The following is an 18,370-nucleotide window of genomic DNA, read 5'->3' as shown; positions in this document are numbered from 1 at the left end:
ATCACATCTGTTTTTACCAGGACTGAATACTCTGTATTTACACATCTGCACTTAGTCGAGAAAATGAAGGTTATGTCATTAACAACCGAGTAAGAAGAAAAGTTATTCTGGAACATATCTCTGGCTACCTCATCTGAATCTGAATCATTCCTACAGTTAGAGATGCATGAGTAACAGGGATCACAGATCTATGTGAGCGATAATGGACTTTCATCAGTTTACTTGATAATTAATTTTCATTTAGCTACAAAGGAAGCCCAAACATTTCATTAAACTATAGAATTCCACATAGAGCTAAGACTCAAATGTAGCTATCTTGTATAATGTTTTGGCAGGTCACCTAATCTCTCTTAGTTTCCCCTCCCTTTGGAAGCAGTATTTAGTTTCCCCCCACCTTTGTCTTGTTTGACTGTTGCGATGGTAGTCTTCTTGGAATAGGGACTGTCTTTTACACAGTCAACTATTTACTTGTGACCTACAAAAGATACTGACATAGAAATAATATGTCTTTAAAATGCCACTCATCAAATCAGTGCAACTCAGAATGATTACTGGATTCTATTTAACTTGCAGTTTTATGACAGGAATAGCCCTCTGTGTACCATCATTTAGTATCTTGCGTTTGAAAAGATCTCTCTCTTCCTGCAAAGCTGGGTAACAGCATCAGGAGTTGTAAAATATTACTTGGCTCATAAGATCTCACAAACTGCAAAGTACTGAGTGGTTTGTGGGTTTTGGCAAGTGTTCCAGGTCAGCAGTTCTTAAACACTGGTGATTCATGAAGCCTTATCCCATAGATCTGCAGGATAAAATATTTTCAGAATGAAACTACTGGAGTGTGTTTTAAAGGAGTGAAAAACAAAAAAAACAAGGTAGCCCATAACACGACCTTCCTTACAAAGCAGAAATCTAGTCCTGTTTCAGTGGAAGTTTTTATCACATCACCGAGTGCTTCACAAGCTTTAATGAATTAATCCTCTACGGTCTTGTGAGGAAGGAAATATTATCCTTTGTATTATACTTAGAGGAAATCATAAAGACTGTAAAGCCGAAGCATCCCAGTACATTTAGTGATCTTTAAGGGTTTGAGTTTCTGACCTCTCAATTCTAGGTTTCGCTTCCAGGAATACTGTAATTTTTGCAGTTCCTCTTCGTAAGGAGTTACCTTCTTAAATATACTGAATAAATACCTAATCCTTTTTTGCTGAACTAGGAATCCCGATTAAAAAAACCTTACAAAATATAATAAAATATCACTAATATATAGTGCCTTCCACATCTGTTTGACCACAGATCAAGAAAGAACCAACTAGTTAGTCTAATCTTGCTTGGTTTTTGTGGACTAACAATCCTATTGTTCACATGCATTACTCCTTCAGAGATGTATTCTTTCTCCAGACTGATGAGTTTGAGCTGTATAAGAAATAGGAGTAGTTTCTATTACCACATAGCATCCATTGTTGATCTGTAATTTACTCATTACTCATTGAGCACACATTCCTCAGCTACAAGCGTACCAAGGAAAAACTCAAAACTCTTTGATCTCAGCAGTGTACCATTGAAAAATTGAAGCATTCGGTGATTAATTTCTACATCCCCCACACTAAGAAGAGAATTAGAAGTGGCCCAGACAAGTGAAAAACTCATATTAGTTTATGGAAAAAGCACACTAGTTTGGCTGTTACTCAACCACAATAAAACTTAACAATAAGGAAACAAAAATCATAAACCCAGCACATATATATTGACACGTCTATCAATATATAGCATTTTTATAACATTGGGCTGTTAAAAAAATTAGTCTCAGAGTATTTTTCTCCTTTAATAACAGGTAAGCTGCCTTGGGGAAAATCCTTAACAAACAGATCAAATCTTACACATTAAAGAAAGCTCTTACCTACAATGAGGCTGCCTCTTACACTCATCTTTGACAGGAATCAGTCCTTTGCTCTGTCTCCTACACTCCTTCAGTTACAGAAAGGGGGAAGGTGAGCTCTGCAATCTAAACCCTGAGTTAGCAGAAGGAATGATACAGCGCGGTCATCTTATTGGTCTGACGTGTTTGGTTTTCTGCCCAAGTGTTGCATGGGGGTACAGCATGGGGTTGATGTGAAGACTCTGTGTCTAAAGGGGTGAGTATCAGGAATTTTGAGGCCCTCTAGAACAAGGATATAATGGGGCTCATGATGTTTGAGAGCTTAAAATTAGACCTTTCTGTTTTTTCCTTTTCTTGACAAGCAATGTAGTCTGCTGAAAATGAGTCTGGTGTTAAAGAACAAAATTATATTAAGCTCTTTTATAAAATAAAAAAGAATTAGGAATAGCAATTGTTGCACTGTTTTACACTTCTAAGTAATCAATTCTTTATACAGCAGCTGCATGGTGTCCCCCTAATGGATCAGTCATACTTCCTGCACTGGTGGAGTTATCTTCTGTCTTTCTAAATACCTATGCTCAAAGCTAAGTTTTATTGCTTCCCCTGATCAGGCTTTAACCTAGCCATCTTCCTTTGCTCAGAGTTTCTTCTTCATAAGAACTGTGTAAAGCTGAAACAACTTGGTAAGGAAAACACTGCCTGCGCTCACAAAAGCACTCGTTTGCCCAGGAATTAACGTTGAGACACACCTCCCTCGGAGGAACAGTAAAGCTTCACGTCTGATAAGACCTGACCTCATTTCAGGCACTACAATGTGGTTTATTGCCTCTACTAGCTAGGGATTTGGAACAGTACAGCAACCTTGAAAACAGTTCCAAAGGGCACTTGGGTGTCATTTGAATAGGTCTTCTAAGTTAATTGCAGTATTGCCTCTATGGGAATTTGCTGCAGATACCCTAAAGGCAGGAGTATGACTCTTTATCAGAAGGGATTAAAAACAGGATCCAGGAGGCCCTATCTGGATTAATTTCTGAGACGCAAAGATAGGCAGCGATGCATGGTACAGATAACTATTGCCAGCTGCTTGTGAGGTGATGTAGTTTTGCCACATCTGAGGTAGATGGCAAGCTGAGGACTGGGAGCAGTCCTGGAAGATGAGTCTTTTTAAAGTCCTGAGAAGAAACCATGTCTTCCATTTGCATAATTATCTGTAGTTAAAAACAAATTATGATCTGTACTAAATAACTAGAACTGTTTGACAAGACTTGCTTGTTCCTTGGTCAAACAAAAGAACTCTTGAATCTCTTGGAATTCACCACAGTTTCTCGTAAGTGAAGATATACCCTGTTCCTCAGCGTGGTCAACTGGGGCCGAGGAGTCAGAAGAGCCCTACTGAGAATGGTCTCCACGGCCCACGTGAAACAGCAGGCTCTGTAATGAAATATTACCCGAAACCCCTCCTATTTATCGCTTCCTTTTGGGGCCACAACCACTCAGCCTTAGTCCGCAGAAGCTCCTCTACTGGGGGCAGGAACATTCTGTGGTAGAATATGTAATTTCGGACGGGCACCTGGACCCTCCCGCTGCGGCCGTGACAGCTCTTGGGAAGGCGACACCGCGCCCCGCGCCAACGCCGCCCCGGGCAGAGCCCCAGCCCAGATGGCATGGCGGCCGGCCCGGCCCCGCCCGCCGGCGGGGCTACGGCGAGTGCGCGGGGATAAAACACCGCGGCTGGGAGGGGCGGAGCTGGCCCGCCTCCGCGCGCTCTTTCAGAGTGGGTGACGTTAGGCGCGTCACGTGCACGCCGCGCGTCACGCTGCGCGCGGGTTCCCCCTCCGCCAATCCCTGGGCGCCGGTGCCGGCCGAGCGCGCCGCTCCGCGCGGTGTCACCGACCAATCCCTTCCGCCGGCGGAGGAGGGACTTCCGCTGGGAGCCGGAAGCGGGTCTCTCATGCGAGCGGGTGGTTGAGCCTCGGCTGGGAGACGTTCGGGCCCCGCAGCCGCCGCCGCCGCCCCCTCCGCGCCCCCGCCCCGCTGTGCTGCCGCCGCCCGCGCCTCCTCCCAGCCCCCGCCCCGCTCTCCGCTACCCTCCTCCCGGCATCCGGCGGCGGTGAGGCCCCGGCGGCGGCGGCGGCGCAACGAGAGGCCCCGGCGCCAGCGGGGAACCCGGCGGGAGCGAGACGCCCCGGCGCCAGCGAAGACCCGACCCCCTCCTAACCCCTGTGCCAGTCCGTCTTCTCCCCGTTGGGGCCCGACCCGAGGGCGGCGGCTGGTGACAGGTGAGTGCGAGGGGCCTCCCGGCGGCGGCCGCGGCGCCCGGGCCGCTCCTCTGCCCTCCCCCACCTCACGGTGCCTCCCGGGGGATGGTGGGGCTGGGGTGGGGGGAAAGGGTACCACCTGCTCCGCCGCTCCCCTCGCACCGGGGAGGCGGCCGGAGCCGCCATCTTCCCACCCGAGGCGGTTCCCGGGGGAGAGGCGGGAGGGAGGAGGAGGAGGAGGCATCCCGGCGCGGGGCCTTGGCGGCGGCGGGGGCATGAGGGCGAACTGCCGGGGCCGCTCCCGCACTGCGGCCTCGCCGAGCCCCGCCGCCGGCACCAGTCCCGCCGGCCGGGCTTTGCCCCAACCGCCTCGGGCCGGCGGCCTCCGCGGGCAGCGGCTGCGAGCGCCGTCGGGGGCGGCGGGGAGGGGCGGGAGGCGCCGCGGTGGGCCTGGAACACCGGCCGCAGCGGGTGGGAGCTGCGACCCGCTCCCGGGGGGCGGGGCGGGCCCCTCGCCGGCCGCCCGGGCAGGTGCCGCAGGGTAGCGCCGCTTCCCCGAGCGCTGGGGCCGGAGGGGGTGAACCGGCGGCGCAGCAGCAGCGAGGCGGACGCGCTCCCGGGTCATGGAGCGCTGCCTGTAGCAGCAGCCGCCGCGCGGACGGTGGTTTGCCCCCAGCGTTTTGTTGTTGTCCTTGGGCCTTCGCTGGCTGCTCCGGCGAAGTTGTTTTCACTCTCGGTTTCAGTTTGTGCAGATGCTCAAAATTACTACGTAGCTTTGTCCAGGGTTTAACAGATGCACTCTTGCCAGTGTTTTGCGAGGTTCCTGTGTGGCAGATAAGTATAATTATTTTTATTCTGCAGGTAAGAGAATTGAGGCAAAGTGGTTAAGACTTGCCTGTGGCCACAGAGAGAGCTGTTTTCAAAACCACTGTTTAAACTTGAGTCACGGTTGGGGTAAAACCATGGGAATTCTGGCTTCCGATCCTGCGTCTTGTCTCTGGCCTAGTTTTGTTGGCCTCCGTCTGAATCCTTAGTAACACTGGAGTAGGAATCTTTCTTAAGTACTGCCTCAGGATTGCTTCTGAAAGGCTTTAACCTTTCATGTGGCTTCAGGTTCATGTCAAACTTACCTGGTTTTTAAGGATTGGATAAATTTTCAAAGGCCAAAGTGTGTTGCGTTCTTTTTTAAACTTGCTGGAATTTCACAACTCTAGGGTTCCAATTCTCATCTGGTAACTGTTTTTATCAGTTGAACTTTCACTTGTTTCCTGCTGACTTGTAAGTGTTTCTTCAAGTTAATTCTTGAGATACGACGCTAATCAGGTTAATCACTCTAGCTGTTAGAGGAACACTGATATTTTCTGTTTTTTTAATTATTTTCTGTGGGAGGTGAAAGGTGGGAAAAAAACTAGGGTGAGGCCTGATAAAGCACGTACAGAAAACAGCACATATTTTACATAGGAAATTTTATTCTAGGCTTGTTGCCATTTATATGTGTGTGCTATTTATATGGAAGCCAATTATTTGTCTTATATTTTGGCAAAAAAAATCCTTATTGAAAGAAATAAAAGGTTTGCATAAGTGAATTACTAGAAAACATTTGACCTCTTGGATATTCCTAAATAAGTGATTGTATATTTTCATGGTACTTAAGGACCCAATTAAGTGCACACGACTTTCTGGGTTAGATTGAATGTTTCCCTTGTAATTCTTCGTTTTTTCCAGTGTTTACACACAAACACCTTAAGGGAATAAAGGTGACAGTGCAAGTGTGTTCTGCCTTTGTTTTTTATGTTTTGCTCTAGTGCGAATGTGCAGATAGAAAGGTATGGATGACTGATATGTGTATACATATATAGCTTAGATATGTGGCTGGAACTTAAATCTGTGTCAGTACAGAGCAAGATGGAAGATAGATTGGGAACTGGTAGGCAGTTGTGAGGGCTTTGGTACTTCGGGATTTTTTTTTGCTTCAAAATGTGGTAACCATACAGGCAATTTCTGGCTTTGCTGTTTTACTTCATTAGAGTGAAATTAACTACTTGGTTTATTTTACCGAAATGCAAAATAAGTATGGTAAGGTTTGTCTAATCTACATGTTCTGTGGAGATCTGTTGCTGTGTCTCTTAAGTCCCATATCTGGCAGTGGCTTTGGCTTTAAATCAGTTGTGAGCTTAATTGGCATGGCAATATAAACTCTTTGTTAAATACTTATTACACTACCTCACAAAATGCACATGCTAGACACGGAAAAGCCATGTTTCTGGCCATAGTGCGTGACAAATCTAAAGTGACAGGTTGAAAGGTAGAAAAAGAGTTACAAAGAACAAAGTAGTTAGGTGTAGATGCATTTCATCAGTTTAATTTTTTTAAACTAGTGACTTTTTGGCCCTTTAGCACCATTAATGTTTAATTCTATGATGCATGTATATATTAATCAGACATTCACATTCTTGTAAATTAACATGTAAGGCACACAAATAAGTGTCTAGAGCACTTGACTTTTCTTGTGTTTGTGTTGGAAGGAGCAGGTTTTGTCAAGGGCAGCAGCTTTATCGATCTTCTTGAAGAGCACTCTTGTCTTGGAGATGGTCTGTGAAGGAAGGTGCAAAGGTGGCTGTAGAGGTAGCAAACAAATGGAGTGTCAAGAAGGCTATCGCTGGCACAGAGGGAAAAAGGCAAAAGAGACCAGATGAAGAAAGCAAAGAAACACAGTTTCAATTCTGGAGAACATCAGTCTTTGGGAGTATGATTTTTTGTGTGTGTACGCACAGGTGACAAACAGTTGCATGATGTAAAAAATGCAGTTTACATGGTGTTCTGTTCCTTTAACACTAGCAAAATAACATTTTTGGACAATGTTTGTATAACTCTTAGAAGTACCTATTGAAAATAGTCTTTGGCTGGATTTATTCCTGTATGTAATCAGTGATATTAAACTACCATGAGTATTGCCAGTCTCTTGTATTTGTGTTCAGAATGGGCAGACAGGTATGAGTAGGAAAGGAAGGATGTTACAAAATAGGACGTTGTAAGGAAGAAAATTAACCCCTCCCCCTGCAGTTTTGTAAGCGGTGATAGTATGTGGACAGCTGTGTAGAAGATGGCAATAAAAGCTACTCTTGTAGTAAAGGCCCCAGAAAAGTATTTGAACCAAATACCTTATGGTTCCCAAAGCAAGGCATATGCATGTTGAATCTAATACTGCCATTTTAATCCATATAAAACAAAATATGGACAGGTGGTTTTCATCACATAAGCCAGTCATTAAATTAGAGCAGGGAAAGTGATGTAAAACTTAAACTTTGAAATAATGCTAGTTTTATGTGATAACTCAAAAAGGAGAAAACAGGCATGTACACAGCCCTGTCCCCACTGAACTGGTAATAGGCTTTATCAAAGTTACCAGCTGAAAATGTAAATACAGCTGTACGCCAGTGCTGTGGGGAAGTTGTTTTCTTTTCCTATGTATTAACTCCTTTGTGCAAAATTCAAGGCAAGCTAGTGTATCATAACAGTCAAACATGAAAATAGAATACCTCTAAGCACTTTCTGTGACTACAAAACTCAGTGATATTTCACCTGTTCAATAAAGATAATTTGGTGCTGTGTATAATTGAAGGAACTGCATAATTGAAGAAGATCCATTGGTATTCCAGCAATCTGTTCCTTTCTCTTTAAGGATATGCTGGCTTTGACTGGCTCATAGTAACAATTTATCTAAAACCAGTAAGTTTGAGGAATTTCTTGGAAACAGGACACTAGAAATTGGTTTCTGTACCATTTAAATTAATTTAAATTAATCTAGTCAAGTTCCACAAAGTAGTACAAGAGAGAGAAATTCCATTAATTGGTTCCTAGCTGATATTTCTTAAGCTTTAGTGATGTGATGGAGCCAAGCATTTATAATCTGTTGTTTTGTTGGTCTTTCATGTTTGCATGTTTTGTGTGTGTTGCTGTTACCCCCCTTTAGAAAGAGCACGTATCCTCCCCTCTATTAGGAAGTAGGTGCTACAGAGTAATACCTGCAGACAGCAGAGGTACTTTGCAGTAGTTAAATTAGGTGTGACTGTAATACAGCATAATTGTGTGATTAGGATAGCCATGGCAGTGTTCGTTCTGTGATGTGTGCTACTGCAGGTATTTTGTGTCTGGCTATGTGTTTCAGGAACAGCAATTAACTCCAAAATTGGAAGTCTGACGGGGTTACTAATATGTGGCTAGCTACTTGGCCTAGAACATTGCAGAGAATTGGGGAAACGCTGTTTTGATGCCCTGATGAATCACCAATTTCTTTGAGCCTTAATCTTTTCTAACGCTCATTTACCATGGAGGGCTGGGCTATGCATATTCTGGATCCTGTCAGTCCAGCTCCTTAATGGGTAGTTGAATGATGTAATACAAAAGGAATCGTTCGTTCATAAGCTGAATGGATTGCCGCCTCTGCACTTCTAGCAGCTCTGTTGTTCGTGTAAGGTTGTTGGCATGTAAGGACCTGGTGTCCCCAAGAGCATATCCCACAATAAAGGCTTACTCTGGATGGCCTTTATGGGCACCTCGAGTTCAGTGTACATGTATTTAAGGTAGTAGTAGCAGCTATACACAACTTTTCGTTATGGACTGTTGCACATACAGATAGATACAAACATAGATGTCTATGGATACCCATAGATATCTACCTGGCCTGGCAGCTTATGATGAATTAGACCCAGAATTGCTTTATCTGTTAGGGAATCCTTCAGAAAAATGCCTGTACTACTTTCACTATTGAAAACAGCAAGCGCTGGTGACACAAAGACTTTGGAAATTACACCTTCAGGTGCTATTGGTAGCTCACATGGGACTTCTTCAGGAATATACTGAGTTTTGAGCATAGTTGTAGAGCATACTGTTGTTTAAAACTTGTGCTGGGCTTTTTGCAGGTCTAAATACTGTAGAGCTTAATTTTGCTTTTAGGTTTCCTGTGTCGTCTTGTATAAGTATCGGAATGTTGTTTTCCCTGTGCTTGGATTAATTCTACCTCAACTTCATACTGGCCCTTCTCTGCTAGCTTCTGGAAATAAGCAACAATGATGAATATTAATACTTTATCAATGGTACTCATCAGGCAGATTTCCATCTGCCTCGCTAATGGACTTACAAACTTACTTCAAAAAATTGTTGATATCTCTTACTTTGTTAGTGTTTCTCTGGATTCTCAGCAGACCTGATGTTCTGCAATCTTTTCAAGTATTTTATAATCATAGGATGCCAGTGATCTGACACAGAATCTTCAGAAACAAAACATTAGTTAAATAGTAATCATGTTGAAGAAAAAAATATATTTAACCATTTGATAAATCTCACTTGTCAGAAACTTAATGAAATGCTTGAGAAGCTTTACAGTGGAGTCTCCTGGCAGCTTATGGTTTTGTTTTGGGTCAGTGTTGGTATCCATAAGCATATTTTTACAGGTTGTGATGCTGTTGCAGGTTGCCCCGCAACAGAGTCTGACTCTGGCTTTTGTTCAAACAAGGAACTGATGAATCAACAGGCCAATGTCCAAACTAGCCTGCTTTTTCATACCCTAGCACTGAAGGTTTATGCTCAAATGTTTTGATGTAGCCTACTGGTTTTTGATTCTTGTTCTCGGAATTAGAAAGATAGAGCAAAAGCGAAGAATTCATCAGGACATGGTTACATTAAGTGCTTATGAAATAGCTGTATGTGAAATTCTGCATGTGCAGAATTTGCAGTCTTATCTCAGAGTTTCATTCCCATTCACTGTTGTTGCTTCTCAACAGATAGGGAGAGAAGATGGTAAACGTGTTGCTTTTCAAAGCAGCAAGGCAAACAATTTGGGCAAAATATCATTGCCTGTGTTGGCATATCTCCAAGATCTTGGGTTTGTGTCCCTGTTCCTGTCTAAAGCTTGTACAATTTTTTATAATAGATCTCTAAAAGATTTATATTTTAAATAAGGGAGTAAGGTCCTTTTTTTATGAACATGTTGCAGCTTAGCTTATCTGTTTTGTTATTTTCTGTTTCTTAATTATCGTTGTGTATTTTAACTGCCCGGATTCAAGGAATCAGTGGAATTTTTAGAAGAGTTTGTGCCCAGTTATTTTGACTTGCAAGGAAGAATTATTATCCTTAAATCCAAGCTCCAGTATTGGAACAGTCCATCCTTTAACAATGAGTCAAAACCTGAATTACCAGTAGTTTTGATTACAGTGATACTCTAAAAAGGTGGTGTGCTCGAACTGTGAACAAATGCGCACCCAGTAGGTGATTGTCTTTCATTCAGTGTTTCAGAAGTAAGCAAGAGTTGCTTCTGATCTCAGTGAAGCTTGTAATGGAGGATGGTGGCTTTTTTCAAATGAGGAAGTAATACTAAAATGACTGGATTATTTGGGTTAAATTCTATTTTTGACAAAGAGGTTAATGAAATAATCATTGGCAAAAACATTAGCTTCCTTTTCTTATTACAAAACCTTAAAGTTAAATGATGCTTCTTCTGTAAGTAGTTTAAGTTCACTTTAGATTTGGTCTTGAACGTGTTTCAAAACTTTAATATATTTTAGGTAAATGGGTGCATTTCAAGTTACCTGAAAAAAAACCCAAACCCCAAAGGCTGAGGGGAGCTTGTCCTAGACAGTTTGTTTTGCAGAACAACCGTTTATTAACATAGTCTTTCCATAGTGAAGGATTGTTCATGTTGGAAGAAAACTTTTCATTTTTTCTTATCTTTTATCACTGTAATTATTAACATCTTATTTGGTTCTATATATGCCTTTTATCTGGACTTTGCATAGGTGCAGACCCTTTCTCTCTCACTTTTCTCAGACCTGTTTTGACCAAAGATATCTTCTAGGAGCACTGTAACAGCTGTCCCATCAGTCTACATCAGGCTAGTTCTGCATGCATCAGAATTTGAGATCCTTGGTGTAAGATTTCTGCTTCCCTGAATTAGGCGTTTATTGTGTGGTCTGAGAATGTGATGATAAAGAACTTAGCGAATCGGTTTTGAAGCTCTGTGTGTGTGTCTTAAAGAATAATTCAAAGCACTAAAAATATTAAGTGTTCTAGAAGTGCCTAATATGGTTTTTGACCTACTCTTGATTAAGCACAGCACTGATTGCAGGCTTGAAACATGGAATCCAAATAATAACAAAATTCTAAGATAAGCTTACTAAGACCTGTTGAAGAACATCAGACTTCTAACCTCACCCTTGGAGCTGCTCTTAATATTAACCTTATAGTTTCAAATTACATTTTAAGTCTCGTCTTTCACCACAAAATACTGCATCCTCTTCTGCCAACTTCTGAATTTTTCTGGAGAATGCGCTGTCTGTAAAATCCTGCCCAGCAGAGCTGGGTTAGTTATTTCCTTTACCTTTGTGAACTGTACTGCCTAGAGTCACAGGCATCGTGAGTGTGCGTTGGCACTTTCTGGTTAGCAGTGTAGTGAACTGTGTGGAAGACTGAAAAGATCGTATTGGTAAATAGGAAGGAGGAACATTCAATAATTGAAACAAGGAAGTTCGTTACTCCCAGCATTGCTAAACTGACACTCCTTATGCACAACGCTTAACTTGTTCCCTCTAAGCAAGTGCTAAAGATACTGGTGCTTTCTCATGTGTTGTATCTTTTGAAGACTCATTGTTTCTCTGAAGAATTAGGAAAGGCCAAATAGACCATCAATTGCTTCATCTTAGCTTTAAAAATTTGAAGCAGCTAGTAAAATACTGTAGCACTTGCAGTTGTTTTGTGAAATAAACATAATTGATAAAACGGCAGGTCTGCTTAGTATGAGACTTGGCACACTGAGATGCCGGCAAGTCCGTTAGCTAGCAGAGCTCAGTATCTTTTCTACCTTTCACTCCAAGTCAGGAATCAGTTTCAGTCTTAAAATGAAAACCACCTCTCATGATGAAAGTGCAACAGTTTCTGTAAACTTTACTGCTCTGTGTGGGCTGTTAGCATACTTAATGGTTGCTTCCTAGATGGAAGGACTGGGATGGATGGAATGGATTAGCGCTCTCTTCCCTTCAATAGATACTTAAAAGAAAAGCAAACCCCCCCCCCCCAACCCCCTTGGTGAAATGACAGCAAGCCAGCTATGTGGGGAGGGAAGGGAAACAAGGAAAAGATACTGTTATGCAAGATATTATCCTTGCATAATAATTCCTCATGTGTGCATGAGTTCAGAGAAGATATGACGGAATGAGAGAAACTTTGTATCCAGAGTGCCAAAGTAAACCCACCTCCTGGAAATAAGATGTGTGTTAAAATGAGGAGCTAGAGTTTATAGGAAAAAGTATCGGAGAAGTCTTTCATGTGGCTTTTTCTGGTAGCCATGTCAGTCTCTTCGTGTGGTGTCTTGGTTCACTATGGGAAGGAGTAACATAGGCTGAAGATATGTGGAAGTTCTTGAAAACTTTCCCTTAATTTAAATCAGAGTTTAAGTTACCATCTAGTGTTCTGAAAATGCCTATTTAAAAATAGTACAGAAATGAATAATATTTTGTTAAATGCATAGTCATTAGTACTAATAGGTATTAGCTTCTGCCCTATCCACTCCGGGGCAAGCTTTAATTTTCTTTCCAATTCAATTTACTGCTTCCAGTCAATTTTGTCTTGGTCTTCTGCTTTTTGTGTGTACAGAGGCGTTGTGCAATTGTTAACGCATGTGACCTCAGTGCAGACAAGCAAATGGATGATGGCAGTCGGTGAATTTTATGAAGTTTTGTGTTTCATGGCACTAAACTTCAGAAGCAGATTTTTGTGATGCTTTCCTAATGTTTGCATTAAGTGAAAAAAATTTCCGCATCAGTGAACAGTGTTTGACATTAAAAAATGGTATTACATTAAAAGCTTGGAATAGTCTCCCACCTAATTTGTAAGCATAAAGATATCTGAAATTATTGAGAAGCTTTGGCTTTCAGAGAAAAATGCAATTAGCGTATCAAAGATCGGTCAAACCAAAGTGTCTAGAGTTAATATTTGTGTAGTAGGTAAACAATTTCAGCAGTTAAACTTATGCATATTAGTAAAAATACCACCACTTTTATTTGCATTACCTTACCTGTGACTTGTCTTTGCAGATCAGAATCCCACTGCACTGGACACTGTGCCAAGCACAGGCTGTTGCCTTGTAATTTAGTCAAGTGTAACAGGTAAATGCAGGTGGATAGGAGCATTACAAGAAACTAACGTGAGCTGTGGGTTATTAGAATATGATGCCTGTGCTCTGATGAAAACCTCCTCAGTTTTAAAGCATATTAATATTAAAAAAATCTTGAGGAAGGAGGCAGCTTCCATCACATTCTTCAGTCTCTTAACCCATGTTGGGCATAAACCTCGGGGGGGGTGGCGGGGTGGTGGTTTATACTGGGCCATTATTTAGGCTGGCTGTTTTTAGAAGATTATATGAAAAGTTAGTCTCCCCTCTACAGTTAGGCTCATTTAACAAATGTGTTCTCTATTATACAGTTTGGAAGCAGAGGTAGATGTGAAATGCTGTGCACAGTGTGGGGTCTGGAGCTCCAACCTTGTCCTTCTGTAGGTACTTTGAAGCGTTGTTGCCCTGTGTTCAGGCATAATTGGTTTTCTGTTTTTTAATGCAAAAGAGCAGTGGTTTGTATTGGCCTATTCTTTCACTCTTTAATTCCGCACAGGAATTCTGTTGGGACTTCCTTTGTGAAAGTCCTGCGGGTGTATTACTGTTGTCTTTTTTTGTCTCTCTCGGAACTACCTGTGACTCTTTGTAGGCAAGAGCAATTAGCAGCAACAGAGTGACATGGACTTGACCTGTAAAGTTTCACTCAGAACTGCAGTACTCTCCTGCTGATGGTTTCTTAGAGACCAGGCAAGATGGATTAATAGCATCAGTTGTTCAACTTGGGTCTTCTCTCCTCTACTGCTCTTCTAGTGGTCCCAGAAGTGAAGTATGTGCACAACTACTGTGTATTTCTCCATTTAACTGTCTGTAGGAAAGGGGGATTGTTCATATTTATTCCAATTCTGTCCTTGCTGGTGATGTTTTCTGTCCTTGCTGGTGATGTTTTCTGTCCTGGAAAAATGCAGAGAGGTACTGGGGTGGCAAGGTAGGGAGGGAGGTCAAATGCTCATGAACTTAACTGAGGGCAAGTGATGGAGTATTTCAGTGGAAAATCATCGTACTTTGAGATACTTGCCTAATGTGCTTGAGTGGCAAATTCCCGATCTCTTTCTTGAGAAAGATAAAACTTTTTCTTCCAGTGTGAGATGTTTTCTGCTGTTTGTAAGCCTTGGTGATGAATGAAGAATTTGTGATTCTACATTCAGCTAGATAAAACAGCTTTTCAAGAGAGGATAGGGTTGTAGAGAGTTACGATCATAGATGCTTTATATTAGGGTAGCATCCCACCTTTGACTTCAGAATTGTCATGATTTGTCTGAGCTGGTAACAACTTTAACTCTGCTGTTTGAGGGGTTGCTCAGATAGTGCACAAATGGAAGAGTGAAGGGATTATTTTAATTGTTTGGTACTTTTTGAAATCATCTGATAAAAGAACACCTTACCGGGTAGTTATAGACATGGTAGTTATAACAGAAATTAAATATGCATCTTTATGGATAACCTGCAGGGTGTGTTCTGTTAGTCCACCTACAGTGAGGAAAACAAGCTTGTGGCTTTGTGATGGATATGCTACATGAAGCAACCCCTGTTAATTAATGAGTTGGGCTTCTTAATGTTATGTGCTTCAGCCTGCAGTCAAGAAAGTGCTGCTTCAGATTTGAAAACCGAGAACAAGCCATAAGCATACTGAAAACTGCTCATGACACAATCACACTTGTCTTCAAGGCACATGATACTCTTATCGGGCACAAAAATTTCTTCCCAGTGGATTATTTCTGTCTTGATAGGCACTCCTAACATTCTTAAATGGTAAGATTTGTTCAGATTATATACTAGGAAACATCTGGTGCATTGCATTACTGAGGAGGATGTGATCCACAGGCTTAGTCTGTTTCTTGAGTGATGTTTGAGTGTGCATCAGATAGTACTGGTGTGTAAAACTTACCTTCTTGGTGTGCGAGAGAACTGCAGAAATTCTGTGTAAGACCTTTCAATATAGTGAAAAGATTTATTTTGAGCTTATATCTATTTAAAATACAATGCATGAAAGGCTAGCTATAAAAAAAGATAATCAGGATTATTTGTTGGTAGGGGTCGTCCTGTTAGCTTCTCTGTACTATCAAGATCTTTATTCCTGTTTGAGATTCGGTGAGTGAATAAGGCTGTAACTTTACACTCTTCCCATTCTTCTTGCTCTTGACTGAAAGAGTTTTTCATATACCTGTGTAGAGTACTTATCATTTACCACTATCAGGTTTCTTTGGTATTTTATCACCTTTGTGTAGTAACTTATTGCTTGGTATCCCTTGGACAACTAATCACTGTAATGATCTGAATTTCTAGACTTGAGGAGTAATTCGTTCTGGTGTACAGTTCCATTGCGCGCGTTTGTCTGCGAGTTAGAAAGCTCAGTAAATGTTGGAGTTGCAAATAGCTTGTAAAGCGTAGTGCAGAAAGATTTCATAGATCTTTAAATAAGGAAATGCAAAGTTCCCTTTAAACAGCAAGGTTTGCCATTTCTCTTAATCTCAGCCATTTTTAGAGGAGAGACTACATTTGAACAGATAATTAATAGAATTGCAGAATGCTTTTGGAGGCTATCAGCTGTATAAAGACCACACATTGGGGAAAAAAAAAAACACAACAACTTGTGAAGTAGATGCAGCAGCAGCTCTAAACCATTGGAGCTGCTGTTTTTTCTTGCAGAACATTAAAAACATTATAGCATTAAGGTTTAGGTGGTCTTCTGACATGGTGCATTTCTTGCTAGCACTTGGTTGCCATGTGGGTTTTAAAATGCCTTGCTACTGCCAAGTGTCCAGTTGGCATGTTCACCTTATGTCCGTGTTCCTCTTCACGAACCAAAAAGTTGCATTGTTCTGGGGGTGCCCGCGCATAAGCAATTTTCTTGGCAGGAAGGAAAACAAACAAATTGGATGGTATTTTTCTCAGTTTTCTTGAAATCTAACTTTCCAGCCACCATGCTGGCGTGTACATTGGATGCATGCACGTTTTGAAACCTTCATTTGGCAGACTTTCATAAATGTCTGGGCCACACTAAGCTGTAGAAGTAAAATTTTTCCCCCAGTTATTTAGTGAATTAGCAGTTAAACAAATTCAGAGCCGCGTGATGATTTTTAAAATAGTAGCGTATTCAATATTTAACTTCTGTAGACAAATGCTGTGACTGAATATTTGTCATGTCAGCTCTTTAACTGCTGTTGTGTAATAGAGTTTACAACTGACATAGGCACAATGATGATGGCAGAGATTGCCACTGACAAATGTGCTTTTGGGTTGTTTTTTTCATTTGCAGCTGTTTTGTCCACTGTGGTAATGTAACCACTTCACAGTATTTAAAAGAAAATATAATGTCATCCTTGGAATGATAGATTGCTTGTCACATCTGCTCTGTAAAGAGAATGATTTCCTGCTTTGAAAGGAAAGCTAGAAACCCCTGAGTTCTGTCACAGGCTTTCTGTATCAGAACGATATGTTTGTAGGGTTGTTCATTCACAGTATGGTAACATGTGCTCCATGCAGTGGGACTGTGGTTCAACTCTTACATTAACAACTGAAACCTTTCTTTGAAAGTCTTCTAAACCAGCCATCTGATTAGAATTGCAAGCTCTGGTTTCTGTCACTACTCCTAGTGCTAAGATGGAGGGAAACTTGCAGCTTTTCAAGATTAGGATTTGTCAGGTTTTCTTGATGATGCTCTGTAAGCTTAACTATCCTGTATCTGAGTTGGCGGCTTTACCTGGACTAAGAACATGATTAAGTCTTGACACATCACATATCCGTTGGGTATTCAAAAGGCTTGTGAAACTAATAAGAAAGGTAAACTTTGTTTAAAACAGGAGTTAATGTATTGATAGCATACTATTGGACGAGGCACCTGTTACTTCTCTTATCAATTATGTGATGTATTTGGTAGGTGCTAAAACTCTTCAAAGCTGAAGTCAGTGGTAGCTCTGATTAATTCTGTGGTGTTGTGATCCTTTTGGATACATAAGGGTGTGAAATATGGTGAGAAAGTATGTTACCTCTGACAACAGAAAGGGGGTTTCTGGCCTGCAACTGGAAGTTTGATAGGAGGCCTAAGTTAAGCAGTGCACCTCTGTTTTGAAAACATTTTAGGCTTTCTCATGTTACTGGAAGTATATTTCTGTATTGGCCTTGTGCAAAGTTTATCTTGATCTGTGTTTAAAGTTTCTGAAATCTTTGCTAGGAAGAGTTCTGCACAAAGCCAAACTCAAATCTATTTTTGTTTGTGCTTGCTGGAAAAGCAATGAAAAGATCTTTTATTCTAGTGAGCTTTTTTGTTTTATGGTGTTGCTGTTTGCAGTATGAAAGTTAAGTTGTCAGCACTTGCATTTGTAAATCTCTTTTTAAGGGCTGATCACTCTGGGCTGAAAGTTGGCAGGCAAGATCTCAGCCCTAGAGCATTGTTTGGGGTTTTGCATGTTTTTAAATAACAGATCTATCTGGTTTGTTTGAGTAGCATGCTGCTACTCATACTCTTGTAAATCTAGACAGTGAAACAGACTGCATAAAAGCATGCTTTGAATGTGAATTAGAAGAATTAGAGACTACTTCTAATGAAAGCAGAGGTGGGAGGATCGGGGGCTACACTGGAGGGAGGTTTTGGCAGGGTTGGCAGGGGCAGTAGTGGTTTTCGTTGACTATATAACAATTGAGTAGATGTCTCCTCCAAGCTGTGCAAGGTTGTAGTGTGTGTGGATGCAGTATGTATATAAATATCTTCACACAGTTGAACATTAACTCTGGCAGTGCCTAAACCTGAACTAAAATGCAGTGTAAAGGTTAGCCTGATGTTGGCACCACAATAACAAGACACGTGTGGCTTTTGGATGAGAGCGGTCCCAGCTTTGCTTGGCTTGGCACCCAGACAAGAGCGATCATGTGGTTGTATGCACTTATCTGGATAGTCATCCTGTGGGCCATTGGTTTGTGCCTGGCCTCTTCTGAAATGAGGGAATTCTTATAATAAGACACATTTGAAAATATTAGCCAGTAAAGAACCATGTTGTCAACAAAAAAAACCACTCCAAAAACCTCCTGTTTGTGAGGGTGGTTGTGGATGTTGCAGGGGGAAACCAGTAGGCTGAA

At 41.7% G+C, this 18,370-nt stretch overlaps 1 protein-coding gene across 1 annotated transcript in view; it reads left to right on the top strand.

Annotated features, from left to right (window-relative positions):
- Nucleotides 1-3,792: 3,792 nt before the first annotated feature.
- LARP4B (La ribonucleoprotein 4B) overlaps nucleotides 3,793-18,370 on the top strand; it is a 57,597-nt gene continuing 43,019 nt past the window's right edge. Inside the window, exon 1 of the mRNA XM_075082403.1 lies at nucleotides 3,793-4,155. The gene's annotated coding sequence lies outside the window, so the exon portion shown is untranslated. The remainder of the gene's footprint in view (nucleotides 4,156-18,370) is intronic.

Source organism: Phalacrocorax aristotelis, chromosome 2 (assembly GCF_949628215.1).
Source record: "Phalacrocorax aristotelis chromosome 2, bGulAri2.1, whole genome shotgun sequence".
Taxonomy (NCBI): domain Eukaryota; kingdom Metazoa; phylum Chordata; class Aves; order Suliformes; family Phalacrocoracidae; genus Phalacrocorax; species Phalacrocorax aristotelis.
The sequence above is the reverse complement of the archived record's forward strand: the minus strand, read 5'-3'. Positions and strand labels throughout refer to the sequence as shown.